Source organism: Lathyrus oleraceus, chromosome 6, assembly GCF_024323335.1.
Source record: "Lathyrus oleraceus cultivar Zhongwan6 chromosome 6, CAAS_Psat_ZW6_1.0, whole genome shotgun sequence".
In the NCBI taxonomy this organism is placed as follows: domain Eukaryota; kingdom Viridiplantae; phylum Streptophyta; class Magnoliopsida; order Fabales; family Fabaceae; genus Lathyrus; species Lathyrus oleraceus.
In genome coordinates, this window is record NC_066584.1 from 190116725 (window position 1) to 190138776 (window position 22052).

General features: G+C 34.0%; 1 long non-coding RNA gene and 1 pseudogene across 1 annotated transcript; one reads left to right on the top strand and one right to left on the bottom strand.

Annotated features, from left to right (window-relative positions):
• Positions 1-7404: 7404 nt before the first annotated feature.
• LOC127094699 (E3 ubiquitin-protein ligase ORTHRUS 2-like) lies at positions 7405-10755 on the bottom strand (annotated as a pseudogene).
• A 7674-nt stretch (positions 10756-18429) lies between these two features.
• LOC127093076 (uncharacterized) lies at positions 18430-20571 on the top strand. The gene is made up of 3 exons (XR_007792413.1): positions 18430-18799; positions 19161-20036; positions 20154-20571. It is a non-coding gene; the product is annotated as an uncharacterized LOC127093076 (long non-coding RNA).
• Positions 20572-22052: the final 1481 nt, after the last annotated feature.

The following is a 22052-nucleotide window of genomic DNA, read 5'->3' on the forward strand; positions in this document are numbered from 1 at the left end:
GATGGATAAACCCATTGCCTACGTTCCATCTTAAAAAAGATTAGGATCAAAACCTCGTAGTTCGGGGTAAAAAATCTCAAAACAAGTTGGTGAATTGATTGGTCCAAAAGCCTTAAGGTCTTTTATTATCGAAGGGAGAAAACTTGACCTAAAACCACAAATCCACCATGTGAGGATAGCTTCAACATGCTAGTGAGGGGTTAACCCTATAATAAGCATGGAAGACTCATTGTCCATCACTAAGGATATAGGTGAGTATTACATCTACCTCAAGGATAACTCAAACCTAATAGCTAAAGGTTATGAAAAGCTTTTGATGAAAAAGTGGCCATTGAAACCACAAAAGCATTTGAATGAGTTATATTAACCAATGAAAAGTATTTACAAAATATGGTCAAAGTTGACTGAAAGATTCAATTCAAAATAAGTTTTATAAAAAGGAAGTTTGAAAATCAAAAGCATAAGGATTAGGTTTCTAATGTTTGAAAACAAGTGTTAAATGTTTTCACAAAAGTTTTGGCTTGGGTTAAAGTGGAGGGAAGAAGAAGAATGGCTAAAGTCCTAATCATACAAGAGGTGAAGGATAAGAAACAAGACCATAAATGGAGTACCTCTTTTGAGATCATATTGATGTTCCAAGTAGCTCCAATCCTTTGGAATAAGCAAGCAAAATGAGTGTAAGCTCAAGCAATCAAATTAATTAAGCAAGCTCTTAGAAGATCCCCAATGGCTCTTGTATCTTTCTTTTGGACGAACATGGCAAATCATGAGGCTCACACACGCGCGCCTACCATGTTCCTTGGTCAATGCATCACATGTATCATTTAAATAAGTCATAACATGGAACGGACGAGATTCAATCTGGAAAATGAAATGGATGGTTCAGATTCAATCTGGAGATTGGACGGTGACCAGCGCCACCGTCTTCTCCGGCCAACTTCCGGCACTGATCAAATTTGCAGAGATAAAAAAGTTAACCAAATGCCATGATCTTGGTACCAATCGAAAGTTGGGGTGATGTGCATCACCCCTGTACCAACCAAATCCACTCTAGGTTTCTACATTGAGAGAAATCAGAGATGGAATTTCTATGGTGTTCAACTAAACTTGCTAGATTTTGAAAATTCGAAGCTCAAAACAATTGCCTCTATGCAGATGACTTTAGATCACACAACAACAGCAAGAAACAAGCACAATATGAGCTGATTCGAAGAAAATAAAAATTGAATTGAACCTCTGATTTGCAGAGTTTGAAGGCACAATCTCTTGGTGTTAATGCTTGCAGTTTGTTCTATGGAATGAGGTAGCAAGGTTTAGGAACATTTAGATTTGAAAATCAACTGAGGAAATTAAAATTCAGATCTGAAAATTGAGAATGAAAATGGTGAGTTCCTTTTGAGTGAGGTTGAGGGATCAGTTGTGCAGCATTTGGGGCGCCTTTAGGTTGCTGAAATGAGAGGCCTGAGCAATGTATTTATAGCCAAAACAATGCTAAAATGCATGATCAAAACTTTGCATGAATGGAAAGGGCCTCCATGCATGGGCCTGTATAGGCGCATGGAGGGCCCAATTCCACTTGGATTTGGCAGCTGAACAATAATAGATGCAAATTGGACGTGCAACTGGTACAGGCTTAGCTCATGCAATGCAAATTAATTGACTTTCCAAAATTGTACCAATATGTTCATGCCTTCGAAAATGCCATGTCCATACTTGAAACACAACCTTATGAGTAATGGTTGGAAAGCTTTTTGCATGAGGATCATTTGTTATGTTGATCAAAACTCCATTTGAAACTTGGAAATTGATGAAAAGTGGTCATGAAGTGTAGGGTGCAAAACATGTACATGTGAGATTTTCAAAAATGGCCAAAGTTCAAGCCCTTCTATTTCAATGATGAAAGCTCCAAATGACAAACGCTTCAACATAAAAGTTATATATATTTTCAATACAATCAATTTGGACTTACATTTTGCATCATTTGGATTTTTTATGAAGAAGTTATGGGCACTTGAAGTTGGACTTTTTCACATTTCAATGTCTTTGGTCCAAAGTGACCTATAATGTTTTGCATTATCAAATGTATTTATTTTAGTATTTTGAAATTTTGCTCAACATAACATTTGAATTATACATCTTAAGCTTTCCAATTCATTTGATCCCACCTCAAAATCATAAAAAAACAATGAGTTATGTTCTTGGGAAGTTGACCCAAAATTAGGGTTTTAGTCAAAATGACCTATAATGTCTTGGAATGGATGATGACCTTCCGAGATTCAAATCAATTTTTGATGAACATGAAAGTTATTCATATGGTTCTTAAGAACATGTTTTCTCTTGAGGTCATCTCCATTTTACAAACACATAAAAAGTTAGGTCTCAGTGTATTTCGAAACAGTCAGATGAATTGACTGATCAACTTCTTAAGTCCAAACCTCATATATTGATGAATTGATGATTGAGGACACTCAAATAAGTTTAAATATGCATTAAATGATTAATTAAAGGACTTACTTTGATTTCATTTGATCAAAGGTTGAGGTTGCTTCATGAGCAAGGCACAGTTGAGAACAGATGGCTTAGGGTTTCCTTGGGAAACAAGCCTCAAATCCCTTGATTTGATTTGATCAAAATGATGAATTGAGATACTTGGGAGGCATATTTTATGGATGAGAGATTTGGGAACCATTTCCATGCTTGCTTTCATCTTCAATTGGCTCTATCAATGCACATAGGATCTCCTAGAAGCTTTGGACCTTGTGACTGCTCAAGCTACAAACAAGAGATGTTAGTGACATGTTTTTGTGCTTTTGGTTAGTAAATAAAATGATAAAAGTAATAATATACAATTCAAGCATGCTTGGTGATCTCAAACCAAATCTCAAAAGTTCCCACCCAAAGTTAAGGAGCCAAGATGTTATGATCCTAGGGGCAAATGCAATATGCAATGATATGATGCCATGAGGGATCTTAGGGTCAAAATTAGGGTCTTACAACACCGTAATTACGGTTTGATGCAGTTGCGAAGGCAACCGCATCCGCAATATTGCGGGTGCAATTGCGGTTGCAGACCGCAATTTAAAACCATGCCTGAACCAAACTAGCACACTTGCCTCTATACTAAAAAAACCTATGCATATTGAGCTATAGTTGAAATTTGCAAGGCCAATAAGTATGCATATTGAGCTATAATTGAAATTTGCAAAGCCAATAAGTATATAAACATGACAATGAAAAGATAATAAATGAAGATACATAAAATAAAGACAATAATTGAACTGTAGTTGAAACTTGCAAGGACAAACGTATTGAACTGTAGTTGAAACTTGCAAGGACAAAAGTATATAAACAATGGAAAGACAATAATTGAAGATAAAAAAAGAAATTAGGGTGGGCGTAGAATCTAACATTTAAATTTAAAAGGTACATAAAATAATTTGGATTAAACACTCAACAAGAACATGTAATGACTATAATTATAGTTTTAGCCAATATAAGATTCTATGGCATTAAGATTAGATTGTTTTTTATTCTTTTATGGTACACGGTGCAATCAAACAATGCCAAAGAATAATTTGAAAGCAGTGTAATAGGCGACCTAAAACCAGGTGATCTAACAAGAAAAACAAAATGTCTTTGTAGCATAATTTAAGGAACATGAACCAAACTAGCACACTTCCTTATATAGTAAGAAACCTTCAAATATATATGGAACAATTACCAAACTAGAAGTGAAAAGACAATAATTGAAGCCATAAAACAAGGTTAGCATTTTTTCTACCTCAATGCCTCAAATCATTTCCCCTTCCTGCATGATTATTCAGCAGCCTGCACCACTGACCCAATAATTTCAATAGAGTTAGTTGGTCTGTCAAAGAGATGGAAGAAATGGAATACTGTGATAATATATTCTCTTACAAAACCCTAAACAACATTAATAACCATCAAAAATAGATATGCACCCAAGAAAAAAAACAATAAAATCAAATTTGAATAAATAAAAATAAATGATAATGAGAAGAAAACATACTCATGTTGAACTTGAGACAATGTTCATGCGTGCACTAAGGACGGTGATAGTTTTGTATGTGGAGGTTTGAGAAGACTTTGATGCCTTAGGGTTTCTGGTTTGGGGATTACGAAATGTGTTTATAACTGGATTGGTTCAGTTAGTTAAGAGAGGAATTGATTAATTAGGGATGAAAATAAATAAAATATTTGAAGAAGAATAAGAGAAGAGAAGTGAACTTACTATCTTCAAGCATTTCCTGAGATTATTGACGAACTCCATTGCTTCAAATCCGTGAGAAAAGGGGAAAAGAAGGGAAGTGAGGTCCAACGCGGAGGTGATTCAGAAGCTCGTGCGAGGTCTAAAGAGAAAGGTCTTGTTGTTAATCTTTTTTTTTTATTTTTGACTCATATAATAGGCACTACTTCATGTAAAACTGGCTCTCATAGACTGTGTGGTGACTTCCCAAAAAGTAATAAGCATTATCAACATTATATATTGTTTCAGGAAGACACTTGAGTATTTTCAGTTCACAAAGATTATTACGATAGAACCTACGAAAATGCATACACTATATAGCAGAGGGTACAATTAAGGTGCGGATTTCAAGGAGATCAATGTCACCTTTTAGATTTCCATTCAAGATGGGATATGGTCAAAAAAAAGGGCCGAATACCACAAAATCCCTCACACTGCCAAACAGAGACAATGGCTTGGGGGACACTTGTTCTGGGACGGTGACAAAGGCCAACGACCATGGCCCAAATAAGGTAATAATTCTCCAATTTGCTCGCAACGCAAGAGTTGGGAAAGAGCATGGGATGTCCAGATCCAAGATACATCTAACAGCTACCCACATCCTACGTTGAAAAAATAGTGGTTTATTACAATCCCTACACTAAATAAAAAGAAAGTGTGTCATTCTCTAGGTACGCAAAATCAAGTTCAAATTTTAGTCACTAAACTTATTCAGATATTAACATAAAGGTGTGATTGGTTCGGTATAGATGGAGGAGAGGGGAGGGGAAGGGAGGAGAAATTTCTATCCAAATATGTTTGGTTCAAATTTTAGGACGGGAAGGGAGAAGAAAGTTTTGTTAGATGATTCATTATAATTTAAAAGTTGTTATCAGTCTATAGTTTAATTTTTGTTGGAGACTTATAATCCAAATCAAGCGTACTCTATTTTTTAACGTTATGTGATAAATTATAATTTTTTTAGTCACTCAATATTAAAGAATTTACTACCAAAAAAATATGTATCCATATTTTACATTTGAATATCTTATCATTTATATAAGATCATAAGGATAAAAATATAAATTATTATAAAACTTCTTTCCTTTCTTCCTGAACTAAACATATTTTTAATGAAAATATCTCTCTTCCTCTCCCCTTGCCTCTTTTGAACCAAATGCTTATCTGATTTGTTGTGAAAATGATGTCAGAATTAAAAAGTATAATTGGTTTCTTTGATCGGTAAAAAATCTACAAGTGTAGAAAAGAAGAAAACAATACGAACACAATGAAATTAGTTATAAACTGTTATTCTTTACTTTCTCTTTGAAACAAGATTACAAATGTTACAGAATAGAAAATAACATTTCTCATCCTAATTGAGATTTGACTTATACAATGATGAGAGACTAGTATGTTATTTATAAGAAAATTAACATCTAAACTAATGGGCTTTTACACACATGCACATTACACAAGCTAACTTAGATAACAATCTAACTTAAACAATTAAGCATAATAAACAGGCCCAATTCGACATGCTTATAATCCTAGCATACTTCAACTATAGCATGTGAACAGACTTCGACAACATGCTAAGGTCATATCGAATTGGCAAACCAAGAATCTACTATTCGACCATACTAGAGTTAGATCCAACATCTCACATGATTAAAAAATATCCTTCATTTCTCCTCCCCTTCACTTCCCTCCATTAAAATCTCCCCTCTCTCATCCCTCTCATTTGAACTAAATAGATCATAAGTGTTAGAGTAATAACCTCACATATCAACTCTTCTCCCTCAACGCATCAGAAGCTCAAGTCTACCGTTGCACCTTGCAATCTCCAGTCTCTGATCAACTGTGATTCTATAACAGAACAAGTAAAATAAATACACATTATTGAAGATTAAAATATAGTCAAAATTGTATAATTTAAAAAAAAGTTATATCTTAATTTTTTTTAAGTTATTCAAAATAGCTTTAAGTGATTTTTTTAAAATCTTAATATTCACTCAGATGCATTTGGGTGGATTTTCACATACTTCAAGTCTTGTGAGATACTTCTATCTTGTAAACACTTACTCGGATTTTAATTTATTTGAGACATGAGTTTAATTTCTTTAATTGCCATCATCAGAGAAACCAATTTATCAAGATTAATTATTTTGGTTGCATCTTTAACCCCTTTATAGTTTACTTTAGTTATTGTTATCAAAGAATAATTATCATCATAAAAATAATGTTTGTCTATAATGGAATTTTCTTAATTAGTAATATGCAACACATGTGATTTCTTAGATGGACTGGAGGATAGATTAATATATTAAATTTAAAAAATAATTTAAATTCATTTCATAGATAAATTGTATATTCATGCATTGGAAAGATATAATAAAATAAAAAAGAATTTTAAAATTATAATATTAATTATATTATTGAAAAGTTTTTTTTATTTGTTTGTTTTTATAATTAATTTTTTAATATAAAAATGTCATCTATATATTAAATGTTTCACTTTTATAATTTTATAAATAATTTTTAATTATTTTAATATTAAAGTAATTTATTAGAATTAAAATAAACTTTAAAAGTAATACATTGAAGTTTTTAAATACACTGGCTAGATTGAATTCATCTATAATATTACAAGATTGAATTCATCGATAATTATATACGGATGGATTGGAAAACAATTTTTTCCATTAGATTAATGAAAAAATAGATTAATATATTAAATTGAAATTCTAGTTTTTATGCTTCAAATTCACGAAGTTCAATCTCAAAAAAGGTGCCTTGTGGTTTGAATTCAGTTTTAAAATCTTAAGTAAGCCTTAAAAGAATATCTTAAAAATTATATAAAAAACTGACGGTAATGTAAAAGAAACCTATGTATCTCTTGTATATGAAAATATAACTTGATAGGTATATATTAAAATAAAAAATGCTTCAACTCCTTCTCATGTTTAAAATGACACTATAGTTAGGCAATATCAAATAAAGTTGGTATTTCCGAGTTTAGTTTGATTATTTTTTGCATTAAAAATTTATTACTTCGTAACTCCAACTTCGACATGAAGTTTGTTAAGCGTCAAGTAAATTCGGTTGCACATTTATTAGCAAAAGCGATCAATTCTTAGAATAGACGTTGTGTTTTTGATTTGATTCCTTTTTTTTTACGGAAGAACCCTTGATTAATGAAATGACTCAAGTTTTCTTGTGTAAAACAATACCAATTCCCAAATGTAGTAAATATCTTCTCAAACCTCAACAAGTATAATGCAAATAAAAAAAAAAAAATCATAATTGCAAGACATTCGTTTCCTTTCCAGTTCCACGTCATCAATATGTTTCTCCACCATCTCTACAGTCTTGGCATCAAAAATCTCTCTGGAATGATTCTATGATGTCCATCATGTTTGTGTTAACCTATTAAAAACCATAAATAATAATAAAAATAAGACTTTTTTTATCTCACTAAATAATTGAAAGAAAACACATACACCTTTAATAATGTTAAGTATCAAGAGATATGCAACAAAAGAATCAAACATTATCAAATGCATATGTGACCAATATTAAGTATGAAATAATTTCCAACAAAATTTGAAACATTATTAAATGTAAATAAATTGTCAAAATTGAATACCTAAAGACTTTATAATAAATACTAAATTCCACACGTAATTTCATATTTTTAGATAGGTTTAAAAGGAACTTGAATAAGGATGACAACAATCCATTTTTTATTTGGTTGTTGCAAATATAAGTCCTAATACTGAAACTTATAAATCACATTACAAATATTCAATGCAATCCAATGGCTAAAAGTAACGCTAAAACTAATAATGCCAACTTCAAAGTGAAATCTCAAGATAAACCATTTATTTTAAAAGAGGTTTAGCATTACCTTTAAAATCTTAAGGTAATCCACGATGTCAGTCGAACATGTAGGACATTTCATGATGTTTTTCTTTGGCCGCAAAGCAAATCCACTTTGAGTTACCCTCTCCCTTATATAACTTTGGCTTGAAAGCACACATTCCAAGCAGACTTTGCAAAAGTTGTGAGCACATGGTGTAGTAAGAGGGGAAGCCAACACCTTGTGGCAGATATTGCAACCAAACTCTACAAAAATATTAACTTAACAAATTCACTATAATATTATTCTTACAAAAACAACAACATCTAATTAAAAAGAAACAAGGTGAATAGTTATCACCAAGGATCTTATACCTTTCAAAAGCTTATCCTTTATTTTTTAGGACACCCTTCTTGCTTTTTCCACATCAACTTTTATTTTTGTTTCATCGATAGGATTCGCATTCACTAGTTTCTTACTTGGCGATGGAGGCTTCTTCCATAGCCAACAACCTTTTTCCTCCTAAAATTTAGACAAATGCACATAGTTATAGACCTTATAAGAACTATGACATTTGACTGTATGAGCATCAACTCACCCTTTATTCGACTTTCGACTATGTTTGGCATACAACTTTGAGTATTTTAGATGTAAAGGATTTTTTTTTACAAAAACATAAACTTAATGATTGTGATTATCATGTCTTATAAAGTATAAAATTAATGTTTAAGAAAATAAATAAATGTAATAAAAAGAACTAAAATAAATCCTTTATGGAATCAAGAAATCTAAGGAAAACATATCAGTAGAAAACACCACTTACATCAAAGCCTGATGATGGATCACCCTTCCTTTCAGTAATATCAATTGCATTGTTCAACTCCTCAATTATAGGTAGTGGATAGGGACGATATTCAGATAATTCACTTCAGATCAACAAAATGAATTTAAGGATCATGGTTTATACCTCTACTCGGATTATTTGTAAAAATACACAAGACGCCAGGAACAAAGTTTGCAAATAACCAACCTTGTCCATGGAGCAGGCTCATTGTCACACCTCACAAACAATTATCTACAAACCTTGTGACCCTATGAAAAATATACTTCCAGTCAATAATAAAGTTTGATCAATTGATACTTTGTTAGATATTAATCAATGTACTTGCATGCATAAATGGAATGGATAAATATTACGAACAAGAACCATACTTGCTTTCCAATTTTATGCCACCATTTTTCAATTCTATAAACCCCATCGTATCGCACTCCTGCTTTGGGTGCATAAGAGGAGCGTTTCTTCGTGTGGGACCTGAACCAAATTAATGGATTTACAATCTAAATACCATATAAATTTATACAAATTTGTGTAAAAATTCATCACATATTATAACATTGAAATTTAAAACTAAACTATTAAAGAACAAAACAATTGAATTTATAATAAGACAAACCTTACAACACGAACAGGATAACCTTTTTCATAACTGAGTTTCAAAGCTTCATTCTTTCTCTCAGATTTTTAATCAAAGGACTGATTTTTGTTGGTACGTTTGTTACCACTAAGGTCATTTCCACAACTTCCACTATAAATAAACCAATTACCATGATCTATCTCATCAATGTAACCACCAGATAGAGCAACAGATTGAGCACCATAAACACTCTGACTAGCAATCCTGGAATCATGGGGATAATGAGCACCCCATTGGATACATTCCATCAAACCCTCCCATGTATCACCAACAAGAACTCCCCGTTTTCTTATTGGATCATTCTCAACAACAATGGGTCCAAAATGATCTTTTGAAATCGTCACAAATATCTTCCCATGAGCAACACTCTCTGATATAGCCATTTGAATGGTGGTCTCCAGTTGTGAATTGATTTGTGGATCACTCGCCATATTTGCTGGAATTTCAGCCCTACAATTTGGGCAATTGTTTTTTCCTTGCTTAATCCATTTCTCAAAACATTTCATGCAAAAATTGTGCCCGCATAGTGTCTGAAACCCCAATAACAACAAATAATAAATTACAATTCTAAAAAATAATTCTAATAAGACCAAATGTTTAATATGTTTCAGTTAAGATCAAATTGTTTAGAGAACCTAACAAAAACAAATTTAATTGGGTTGTCTGAAGATTCGATTTCAAGATTTAAATACAATGTCATTGGAAATTGTCAAATAATTAAAATAAAATAAAAATATTTCTTTAATGGTAAAGAGAAAATATAAATAGGGGAAATGAAAGAAACTAACAGTGATAGGCCTCTCAGGCAAGTGCAAGGAGAAAGTGCAGTTAAGCTTACTATAGAAAATGCCATATAAGTCGTTATATTTGTTGTTGTTTTCAAAAGGTGGTTTAGGAGATCCATCATAGAATTCATGACTTTTCTTGGCCCTTTCTTCACCAGTGAGTGAAGTATCATTCTCGTTGGCGTAGATGGTGGAAACAAGACTACAAGTGATAGGAGGAGCAGATGCATCGACGACGTGGTTGACATCCACAGGTTGAGAACAATCAGTGCAATTCCAATCGAAGATTTTCAGGGGACGGAGAGGTAAACATGGAACATGCCATGGCGTTGCACAAGTTCTGCAACTCACAATTTCACTTTCTAGAGGCTTATGGTTGCAGATCATACAAATGCCATCAGATTTGCAAGGAAGTAACTTGTTGTGTCGTTGCGCCCTTTAGGATAATATGACGTAACTAGTTTGGTTTAGTTATGTCTCTTGGTTATAAAATTTTACGCTCTTTTTCTTTTACCCCACTTTTTATAGTTCTTTTTTTAGACTTCATTCTTATCCTTTCTTTTTCATATGTTTTTCTTCTTTATTTATATATATAAAAGTTTACGCTCTTTTTCTTTTCTCCCACTTTTTATATTTTTTTTTATACTTCATTCTTATCCCTTCTTTTTCATATATTTTTCTTCTTTATATAATTTGACTATTTAAGGGAACAATTAATATTACCAATAATAAAGTTGTCCATGTTCATGAACATGCGGAAAAAAACTACTCTCATTTATTATATCGGAAAAAAAATTCAAGACAACTTTTGTAAATATGATTTAATTATTGTTTACCAATAGTACATATAAATTTCAACCCACATATTCAACTTTCAAACAAATTTCATCAATTACCATTAATATAATTTTTTCCTATAAATTATTTTAATTTTTAATAGTTTAAAGATTCTACAAATTAATATAGAAATTTTAAAGGTTTAAAAATTATACATATTAATATATAAATTTTAATCATTAAATGGAATATTAAAGTATTAGAAATTTTCGATATTTGTAAAGAAGCTCTATTATAAAATTTTATAACATAAGCTAGAAATTTAGATATTTGTTGATATCAAATTTTAACCAACTACAAACTAAATTTTAACACTAAAGGAGCAAAGGTACAATAGAAAAACAATTACAAAAAACAACATAAATATTAGTCTCTTGTCTTTTAGAGTGCTAGCTTATTCCAATTTAAATAAACATTCTTCCAACTAAGTTTTTCACTATACAAATAATAACAATAACATTGTATAATTACTACTTTTGTAACTAGCAACACAAAGATCCAATTATTTCTCTAAGAACTTGAAGTTGATGCTTTTGTGTCTACTCTCTCTCAAGCTCTTTGGCCCCTACTTAGGTTGCAATAAGCAATGGGAATAAACACAGCTCATAGAGGATTTTTTTAATATTTCGAAGACAGATAATTTATACAGCAAATGCCTCAAATTTTATGGAGGAATAGTATAACTAAACTACTGACATGAAAAGACAATTAGTTTGTTAAAAGACAAGCCAATTGCAACAATGAAAAATATAGAAGTTGCAAGAAGTAACCAGCTAGAAAGCTATGCTAGTATGACCACAATACTCTAATATAATTTTCTTGTCAAACTCAATTTATTAAGTGAGTAATCAAGTGTGAACTCATCAAACAAATTGAGTTTGTCTAAAATCAAATTGGGGATTCCTATGTACTTAAATGCACTAAATAATTCAAGTTTCTACTTATAATTGAACATTGTTTTTGCCTTAAAAGGAAATGTAAGGAACTTATTATGAATGAATGGGGAACAAACCTACCTATTTCTTGAATGCTCCACTATTCAAAAATATGCACAATTTAAGTGATAAGGGTCTTGCTTCCAGTCCGGTATTGGAAACAAGGTCTAATTACAATGAAATATTTTATCATCATAAAAAGAGATCAACAACTGAGCAATAGAAATCATGGATGCAAGTAGCTCTACATGCCTTTAAAGTTCAAGAAACAAAGAGAAGAGAAGAGCTAAATGAAAAATGTAGAACAAAGCAGAAAACCATCTTTTATTGAATAAATTACTTAATGTGAAACACCAGTGGTACATAAGGAGCAAAACAGCGAAGGTACTAGAACCGTGCAGAAGGATCCGACAACATCGTGCATAGAAGTGAAATAGTGTAGAAGGAGCCAGAAGCATTGTGTGTAGGGAGTGGACCATCCTATCAATACAATATATTCTGACCACCAATTGAGAAGAATATATTGGCCAAAGACAGACAATTCCCCAAACTTAGTACCTAAAAAAATCAAAACTATTGGACTAGCTCTTTGAAAAACATATTAATTATTTGCCTTATCAGTTTAAGACCAATATTGACCTTGAAAGTTTCATTTAAGACCCTTTAGCTTGATGCAGATGCTGCTACAGATTGAAATTATAGGAAAAGACAAACCAAGAAAGTAGTTGTAAACAACAATAGTATATAAAGTAGAAGTGACTATAATGAAGTGATTTTCTAATCAGGCTAAGCAACATAAGAAAATATCACAGCTACCATGCCAACAAACATTCTACACTTAGCAGGATGTATAGCATCTTCGATAAACTGAATAACAATAGTACACTTCTTTGCCATCTTAACCAAGTTACAACCACTAAGATAATCCACAACTCATCAATATATGACAAAGAAAGAGCCAAATAGCTTGTACCTCAAAACGTGCATTTTTTTTATCGTAAGAATTCCAACAACAACGTCAACAATCCGAATAGGTTTGTCTACACTCACAAAAAGGTCATTGTTATCACTAGGTTGTGATTTTGCCCTTTCTTATTTTCAGTCTCTCAAAACAGTCGAGCATCGGTTACAAAGAGTTACATACAAACCTAAACAGTGAGAAATTTATTGGAAAAAATAGGTAAAAGTTGTTCTATTTTATTCGTCAACCTTATGGTGGTTTATATAGTGAGGATACAATTATTACAATTGATTTTCTCCTTAATGGAGAATAAAAAAATATAAAGGTAGTATTAAAGACAATAATAAAACCGAAATAATATATTTTCCAACACCCCGCTCAAGTTGGTGGATAGATATCTATCATCTCTAACTTGTCTATCAAATACTCAAAAGTAGGTCTTGTCAAACTTTTGGTCAGGATATCCGCAGTTTGTTGACTTGAAGTCACGAAGGGTAGACATATGATTCCAGCATCTAACTTCTCCTTTATGAAGGATCGATCAATCTCGATATGCTTGGTTCTGTCATGTTGAACTGGATTATGAGCTCTGCTAATAGCAGCTTTACTGTCAAAGTACAATTTCAATGGAAGCTCAATTTTCATCTTAAGTTCTTCTAGGACTCTAGGGATCCATGATACTTCACAAATACCTGTAGACATAGCTCTAAACCCGGCTTTTGCACTACTCCTTTCTACAACTCCTTGTTTCTTGCTCCTCCATGTCACAAGATTACACAAAAAATAGGTACATTATCCAGAGGTTGATCTTTTATATGTGACTGAACCTGCCCAATCGGCATCGGTGAAGATAGATACATTTCTTTCACTAGTCTTCTTAAAAAATAATCCTTTTCCAGGATTTCCCTTCAAATATATCGGTATCCTATAGACTGCCTCAAGATGTTCCTCGAAAGGAGAATGCATAAACTGACTCACTACACTAACTGAGAAAACAATATCAGGTCGAGTGTGTGACAACTAAATCAGTTTCCCAACCAATCTCTGATATCTCCCAGTATCAACAGAAACATTACCTTCTCCCCAAAGTTTAGCATTAGGATCCATAGGGGCATCTGCAGGACGACATCCACTCATTCATGTTTCTTTCAACAAGTCTATAAGGCATTTCTGTTGTGAAACCATAATACCATATTTTGACCGAGCAACCTCCATACCTAGAAAATATCTCATGAATCCCAAGTCCTTGATTTCAAAGTCTACTGCCAATTCTCTTTTACTCTTGCTATATCCATTGTATCGTCTCCAGTAAGGACAATATCATCAACATAAATAATCAGGACAACAACTTTTTCATCGTGGGAGAATTTTGTGAACAAGGTGTGATCAGCCTGTCCTTGGATGTACCCTTGTTTTTTCATGGACTAAGTGCATTTTTCAAACCAAGCTCTAGGAGATTGCTTTTGTCCATACAAAAACTTATTTAGTTTGCACACATTTGATCTAAATTTGTTTTCAAAGCCAGGAGGAATGTCCATATATACTTATTCTTCTAGATCGCCATTAAGAAATGCATTCTTAACATCTAACTGATGCAAAGGCCAATCCATGTTAGCTGGAAGTGACAAAAGAATTCTGACAGTGTTCAATTTTGCAACATGATCAAATGCCTTTGAGTAATCTATATCATAGGTCTGAGTAAAGTCTTTAGCCACCAAGCGATCCTTGTACCTTTCAATTGATCCTTCGGAATTACACTTCACAATAAACACCCGTTGGCATCCAACTGTCTTCTTGTCATCTGGTAGTGACGTAACACTCCAAGTTTTGTTCTTTTCAAGAGCTTTCATCTCCTCAAGTACATATTTCCTCCATTTTAGAATTTCTAGACCAACTGTACACTTTTGGAATTTTTACACTAGACAATTTTGAAGTGAAGGCAGACATAGATGAAGACAAATTTGATTATGATATAAAATTTGACATGGGATGTTTAGTGCAAGATATGCCAGGTTTTCTAATGGCAACAGGATCATCTATATCAGGATACAAAATACGACTCTCAGAAACAGAGATAAAATTACATTTTCTTATGTTAGGAAATTGATTATTTCCCGCTTCAGATTCCTGGCAGTGTTGAATGTGGACTGGTCCTTTCCTTTATGGTGATTTTTCACAAAAACCTTTCCTTTCCAAGTCATGTTTCCTGATTCAAATTTGTTTTGTTGAAATGATTCATTATTTTGTGGCATTTCATTTAGATCATCATTATCATCGTTTTCAGGATTTTCATTATTTTCTACAATAGAAAATGTAGCCTCGGATTCACAAGGCTCCTTACTCATAACAGGAGTAGGATCAGATAAAGAATCATGGCCATTTTTTGTTGGTGCAGGTGTAAAAATATCATAATTTTTTGATACTGGCAAAGATAAGTTATTTAAAAAACTCATGTCCTCAATTTTAAATGAGTGTTCGTTTATGTCCCCCCCCCCCCCCCCCCCCCTTGAAGATGAGTGTCATACAAGAAAGATTTATTTTCAAAGAATGTAACATCCATAGTGACAAACATTTTCTTATTTTTTGGATCAAAATATTTATATCCTTTTTGGGTTGGGGAGTATCCAACAAAGACACATTTTATAGCATGTGGCTCAAGTTTTCCAACATTTTTATGTTCATGAACAAAGGTTGTGCAACCAAAGATTTTTAAAGTCAAATCAGTTAAAACACGAGTACTAGGAAAACATTCTTTGAAGACATTAATATGAGTTTGAAAATTGAGAATTTTGGAGGGCATTCTGTTAATTAAATACGCAGCTGTTAAAACAGCTTCACCCCACAAATAATTTGGTACTTTATTTGAAAAAAGTAGAGCTCTAACAACCTCTAGTAAATGTCTATTTTTCCTTTCGGCCACTCCATTTTGTTGAGGAGTATTAGGACATGAACTTTTATGTACAATCGCATTTTTTAGAAAAAACCCATCCAGGATAGTGTTAAAATATTCTTTGTCATTATTGAAGCTACGCGAATTATACCCGAGCGCATCACACGCTCAAAGATACAACAGAGCCGCCATTGAACTTTATTTATCCCCTAAGGGAAGGGAAAACATCGATAAAGCCACGGGAAAGAGAAATGGGTAAGGAAGTCGGTTATGCAAGAGGAAGGTATTAGCACCCCTAACATCCATGGTACTCCATGGGAACCGTCTTGAATGTTCTTTGCAAGAATAGGTGTTATGATCTGAAGATTACTCGCGGAAGGGAAACAGAGGTTAATAGATTAGTGTGAAAAAGGTGAGAAATAGATAATTATGGAAAAATGAAAGGTAATAGATAATTGTGCTTGCCAAGGATTTAGGCCCTCGTGCCTACGTATCCTCATTCGTGCAATGAGGAAATCAGAGCTTTCGTAGTTCGTGGAACTAGGACAGATGGGTTAGTCATTTTAGTGGACAGTATTAACGTTCGTGTTCTACTGTCGACTGGCTTGTATGCTCGAGCATGGGAGCTTTAAGTGTTTGTCTGTTTGCGGTAGAATGGATGAACTCGGATCGCACTCTAGCAGTTAAACATTGCTTGCTCGCACATGGAGGCTTAAGCGTCGTTCACGGTAGAACGGAAGTAACACGTCCTTTCTGAAAAGGTTTTAAACAGAAAATGAAGCCCAAAGGCAAAACTGAGTTTGATGAGGTGAGTTTGATTTTATTCTGAAATGAGAGTCATGATTGGAATCGTACTAAAGTCTATTAATGGAGGTGAATACAGTGAGCAACTAGGTCATTCGTCCTGCACCCAAAGATATTCAAAATGGGGGTAGGAATTCTCCAGTCCCATCCCTTCTCCATTGCTTAAGGCTCGTATCATACAATCCTAATCGTAGGGTTAATTGTTTTGGAGTTTATTTACAAAAAGGTTTTTGTTTTACTGGGAGAATAAAGGATAGAAGGTGAAACCCTGAAAGGCGGAAGTCTGATCTTCAGTTCTGATCTTCAATCTGTGCTTCGCGACTGTAGAAAGACTTATCAATTATTCGATTTAAATTGCACTAAAGTCTATGAATAGAGGCGAATACAATGAGCAAACAGGTCATTCGTCCTGCACCCAAAGATATTCAGAATGGGGGTAGGAATACTCCAGTCTCACTCCTTCTCTACTACTTAAGGCTCATGACGTGCAATTCACATCATAATTGATGAGTGTTGAACTTGAATCTCCTTGCAGTTTCTTATGATGAATGGTTGTCCTTGAATGATGAAGAGGCTTATTAATTGATTTGAATCGAGTTGTGCTAAAGCCTATGAATAGAGGTGAATACGATGAGCAAACAGGTCATTCGTCCTGCACCCAAAGATATTCAGAATGGGGGTAGGAATTCTCCAGTCCCACTCCTTCTCTATTACTTAAGACTCATGGCACACAACTTGGCTCATGATTAACAAGTGTTGATTTTGACCTTTGTAGTGCTTGAATAGTAGTCTTGTCTCGTACTGATTGTCATTGCTTGAACTCTCGATCTTGATCTTCGAATCTTGATTGAACTTGGAGATCCAGTATCCAGCATCTTGATCACAAGAACTTGCTTTATCAAGTGATCAAGGATCTCTTAATCACTTGACTAAGCTTGGGGATTTAAACACACTCAAAGGATTTAGTTAATCAAAGCGTACTTTGATCAACTTAATCGATGGAAAAAAATTTGTTGAAAGTGAATACAACTACCTAAAGGGTTAATGTTTATTTGGAAATTATTTCTCAAAGCCTAAACTAAGGGAACATGCAAAAGTTGGACTATTTCTACACTAGGGACAAAACACTCAATTGACAATTATGAACATTGAATTAAAATTATGATTATGAAATCCTAATTGAAATTGATTCTAAATTCTAAGCTATTTTCTAAATTCAAGAAAATTCTAAAATATTCTAATTTCTAAAAAGATTCATCTAATTAACCCAAAATTCAATTAAATCTAAATTCTAAAATTAATCTAATTCCTAACCAAAAGTTAATGTTTCTAAGATCTATTTAATGCTAATTTCTAAACTAATATTTCTACTTAATTTCTAAGGATCCATTAAGACCTAATTAAACTAATTAGTTCTAATTAACCCTATAACTAATTAAGGATATTTCTAACAACTAAGTAACAAAACAAAAATCTGAAGAAAAAAAATGGAATGGGCCTTGGTTGAAGGAAAGGGGTGCAGGCCCACCCGCTGGGGGTGTTGATAGCACAGGACTGGGCCAGAAAGCCCAATGAGACCACACTAGAGTGTGAGGCACAGGAAAAGCACGTGCCAAAAATCAATGTTCAAAAACCAAAATGGCGCCAGACCTTCACGGCACTTCTGGATTCCTCCGCCGCGCCGGCGATTACCTTCGGCGGCAGCGAAGCTCTAATGCCTACCACAAACACATCATCTCATTCACCTTCTCAGTCTGGTTCCGAAACTCTCTACGAAATGGTCTAATTCCTTCTTAGCATGTTGAATCGAAGGAGGGAACCCCGAAAGCCCTAAAATTCTAACCTAAGATTGAATCGTTCTCCTGCGGAATCAAAGCCCTAGGGGTTAGGGCTTTGATTCCCCTAGCTCAGGTTTACGTTCTGATATCAAATTACATGCAAATTGAGGAAGCAAAGTTCACCTGTGAAATTCTCCGGCGACGGTTGCGACGGGGACGACAAGAGGTAACCAAGTGTGTGCTCTGAAATTTCTTCCACAAACCTTTTCTTTCCTTAATCTTCTTCCAACTTCTTCTTCTTCTTGATTTTCCTGCTATCACTTTTTGCTCTGTCGGCACGTCGTTATGCGAGAAAATGTGTTATGGTTTGTTTTGGTTGATGAGATTAGTTACGATTCTGTTAGAATGAAAATAAGACAACTAATTTGGAAACTGAATGAAATGTGATTAACTGATTTTGCTGTTAAAGGTAGGTTAATCTAGCTAGTTTTATTTCTAATTTCTGTTAGTGTTAAAATGTCATCAATATGCTCTGAACTAAAGAATGCAGGTGAAGTATTTGGCTTGATTTTGTTTCACGTGTGCAGGTTAATGGTTCATGGTGTAGAATCCAAGGAAATCCTTTGTTGAAAGCGATTCTGAATCGGTTGCTATGAGTTTGTGTGATTTCGGTACCAAAATGGCTCCTTTGTGAAATTGGCTAGAGATTTCGGTTTGTTCTGTTAGGATTTTTGTGCAGTTCTATGGTATTGCATACGGTTGCTACCAGTCTCTGTTATGAGGTCGGAGGAGAAGTCGATCTTTCCACGTTCTGGAAATTGAAGTCATGCCGTATGCCGACTTTCTTTTGTTGAGTCTTTTTGCCGCAAGAATAAACATCCAACCTTCAATGGTAAATGAGACACTTCCTTACTCTAACCATCATTTTTTATCACCTGAATTTCGCGTTACTTGTGAAGCGTGTTACCATTCTACATGAAGTAATTTTACGAGACGTTTCTCAAGCAAATGGTTTGACGAGAAAGAGATGTTTGTGTTATTTGTCGGGGAGGTGTAACAGAGTTTTGTGAATTTCAATATGGAGCAACGTTATGCTGGCTTATGAACTTTAGACAACCAACCTACATGTTGTGACTCTTTTGTAGTACAGGAAAAGGGGTACCTTTGCTTTATCACCAGTGCTATCAGGACTAGCTGGTGATTTTGAGAATTTAAAAGGAAGTTCAGTCAGCATATCTGATGGACTGAACCTGAATTGACCTCCGAGACAGGCAGAATTGGTAGCTTCTCACATTCTGCTTGAACAGGTGGAAGAGCAACTTCCAGTAATATGCTTGATGAACCTCTTCAACGGTGAGGATGGACAATCACACTCCCGTTGCTCTCTGTGTCGCGTTTTTAATACATGAACAGAAGCTGGATGATTATGCATTTCATCAATCTCGTCTTGCTTCACATTAACGGTATGTTATGCTTTCGATTGTGAACTTATGACACAGGTCACGGACTGCTAGAACTTGAGTTTAGCAGACATGAATGTTATCTGAAATTAGTTGTTAGCTGGAATTTTGGTCCTGCAGGTTTGTCCGTCGCCGTGGGGTTGTGTTTTGGATGGGCCTCCTACATTGTGGCTTTCTCATGACTCTTTAAAGGAGCAGTCAAGGTAGATCATACTGCCATTGAAGTGGCTCTGTGATTTTGCTTCATTGGCATTCACCCTGTTAAAGTGTAGAGAAAGCATTTAGTGCTTTTCCTCTCTATGCAAGCCTTTTGACAAACATGACTCAACAACTACAGCAAGAGGACCCTTCATGATTTGGCAAATCATTTCGTCCAGCATCTTCCACCCTTTCTCCCCAACGGAAATTGCCTCAGTACTTGCTAAAGAGTTTTGAAAAACAAATAGAAAAATAAAAAAGTTTGTTCATAAAAATACAGAGAGCTTATTGAAAAAAAGAGTTTAATCATATTGTATTAGCATCATGTATATGTCATGCATCCCTAACCTTCCATAAATATTCATTAACTAGATAACATTTAAATCTCCAGCAGCTGCCTTGCACAAAGCTACTTTGTTCATCCCATACCTCGGTGGAGAATTTCTTCATGACCTATCTTCACATTTCATTTGTTCTTGGTGGGCAAATTTTTTGATATTTGTAGTATTTACTCCCCTCTTACCTTTAATGTCCAAAAGCTGTTACTATCCATACATTCAGGTTTGAGAAGATTAAATAGGGGCAACTGTCATACCCCAAAATTCACCCTACCCTTCATAAAGTTCATCTAGGTCACTAATCCTAATCATGTACGTACCCTTTGTGGTCATTCATTTCATCTGCATAACCATGATCAATACAAGAGGATGGGTATCTTAGATCCCAGGCTTTATGCTTGCACCTAGTGGAAACTGGGGTTTCTCTACAGTTAAGGTGGCTCAAACTATCAAACCCTAATTGGAGGTATCTCTTGAAGCTTTTGTATGTGCATCAACTTTGGAGATTCAACTGTGGCTTCTTGGTGAAGCAACACCCTAGTTTAAGGATCCTCACCTAATGGCTCCACAAACCCTAATCATGCTCTATAACCCTTGTTTCATCTGATTCTTCATCATCCATTGTGCGTGATGAATTTACATGTTCAAAATCCATCCTACAACCTTGTTCTTTAGCCATTCGTGTTGTCTCATTTGTTTTTGGTCCCATCGAGTTCATGATTTCCCATGTGCATCTTTTGTTTGTGACCATTGGTTTTGGTCCAAATTCATGGCCCAACAAATTTCATATGATCATCTCCTCATGTTCATAGCTTTTTCACGTGTCTTGTGTCATTCCATCTAGCCATTGTTCACAAATTCATATTCATGCCATTGATGTTTGGATCTTTGGTTAGGTCATATTTGGTTTGGTTTCTTCAAAGGTCGTTTAAAAATTCATGTCCATAGTTCATCATGGTGTTCATGTTTAAAGCCATTTTAAACCATTACAAATCTTGAAAAGTCATAGCCTTTGTTCATCTCAATTAATTTCAAGTCATATTCCATCCAAATTACACTTCATGATCCAATTCATTTCAAATATCAAATCCAATTCAAAAACCAATCCAATTTCATTCAAATGGCCAACTTCAATCATTACAATGTCCATTACATGAGAAAATACAAAAAAGAGTGGAACTTTGACCAAGTGTTGACTTTGGTCAACAATTGACTTTTTGGTCAACCTTGACCAAAGTCAACCCAAACCACAATTTCAAACCAAAACCTTGTTTCCATTCATCATTAAACCATTAACCTTAATCCCATTCATTATGAACACAATACATCAATTCCATCTTAATTTCAATCTCCAAAAATTTTACATTTTTTGAAACCATTCAATAACCATTTTCAATACTTCCATTTTCATAACACATCCATTCCATTCTATTTTCAATTTTCCAAATTACATTTCATTTAACCATTCAATCCCAAATGCATA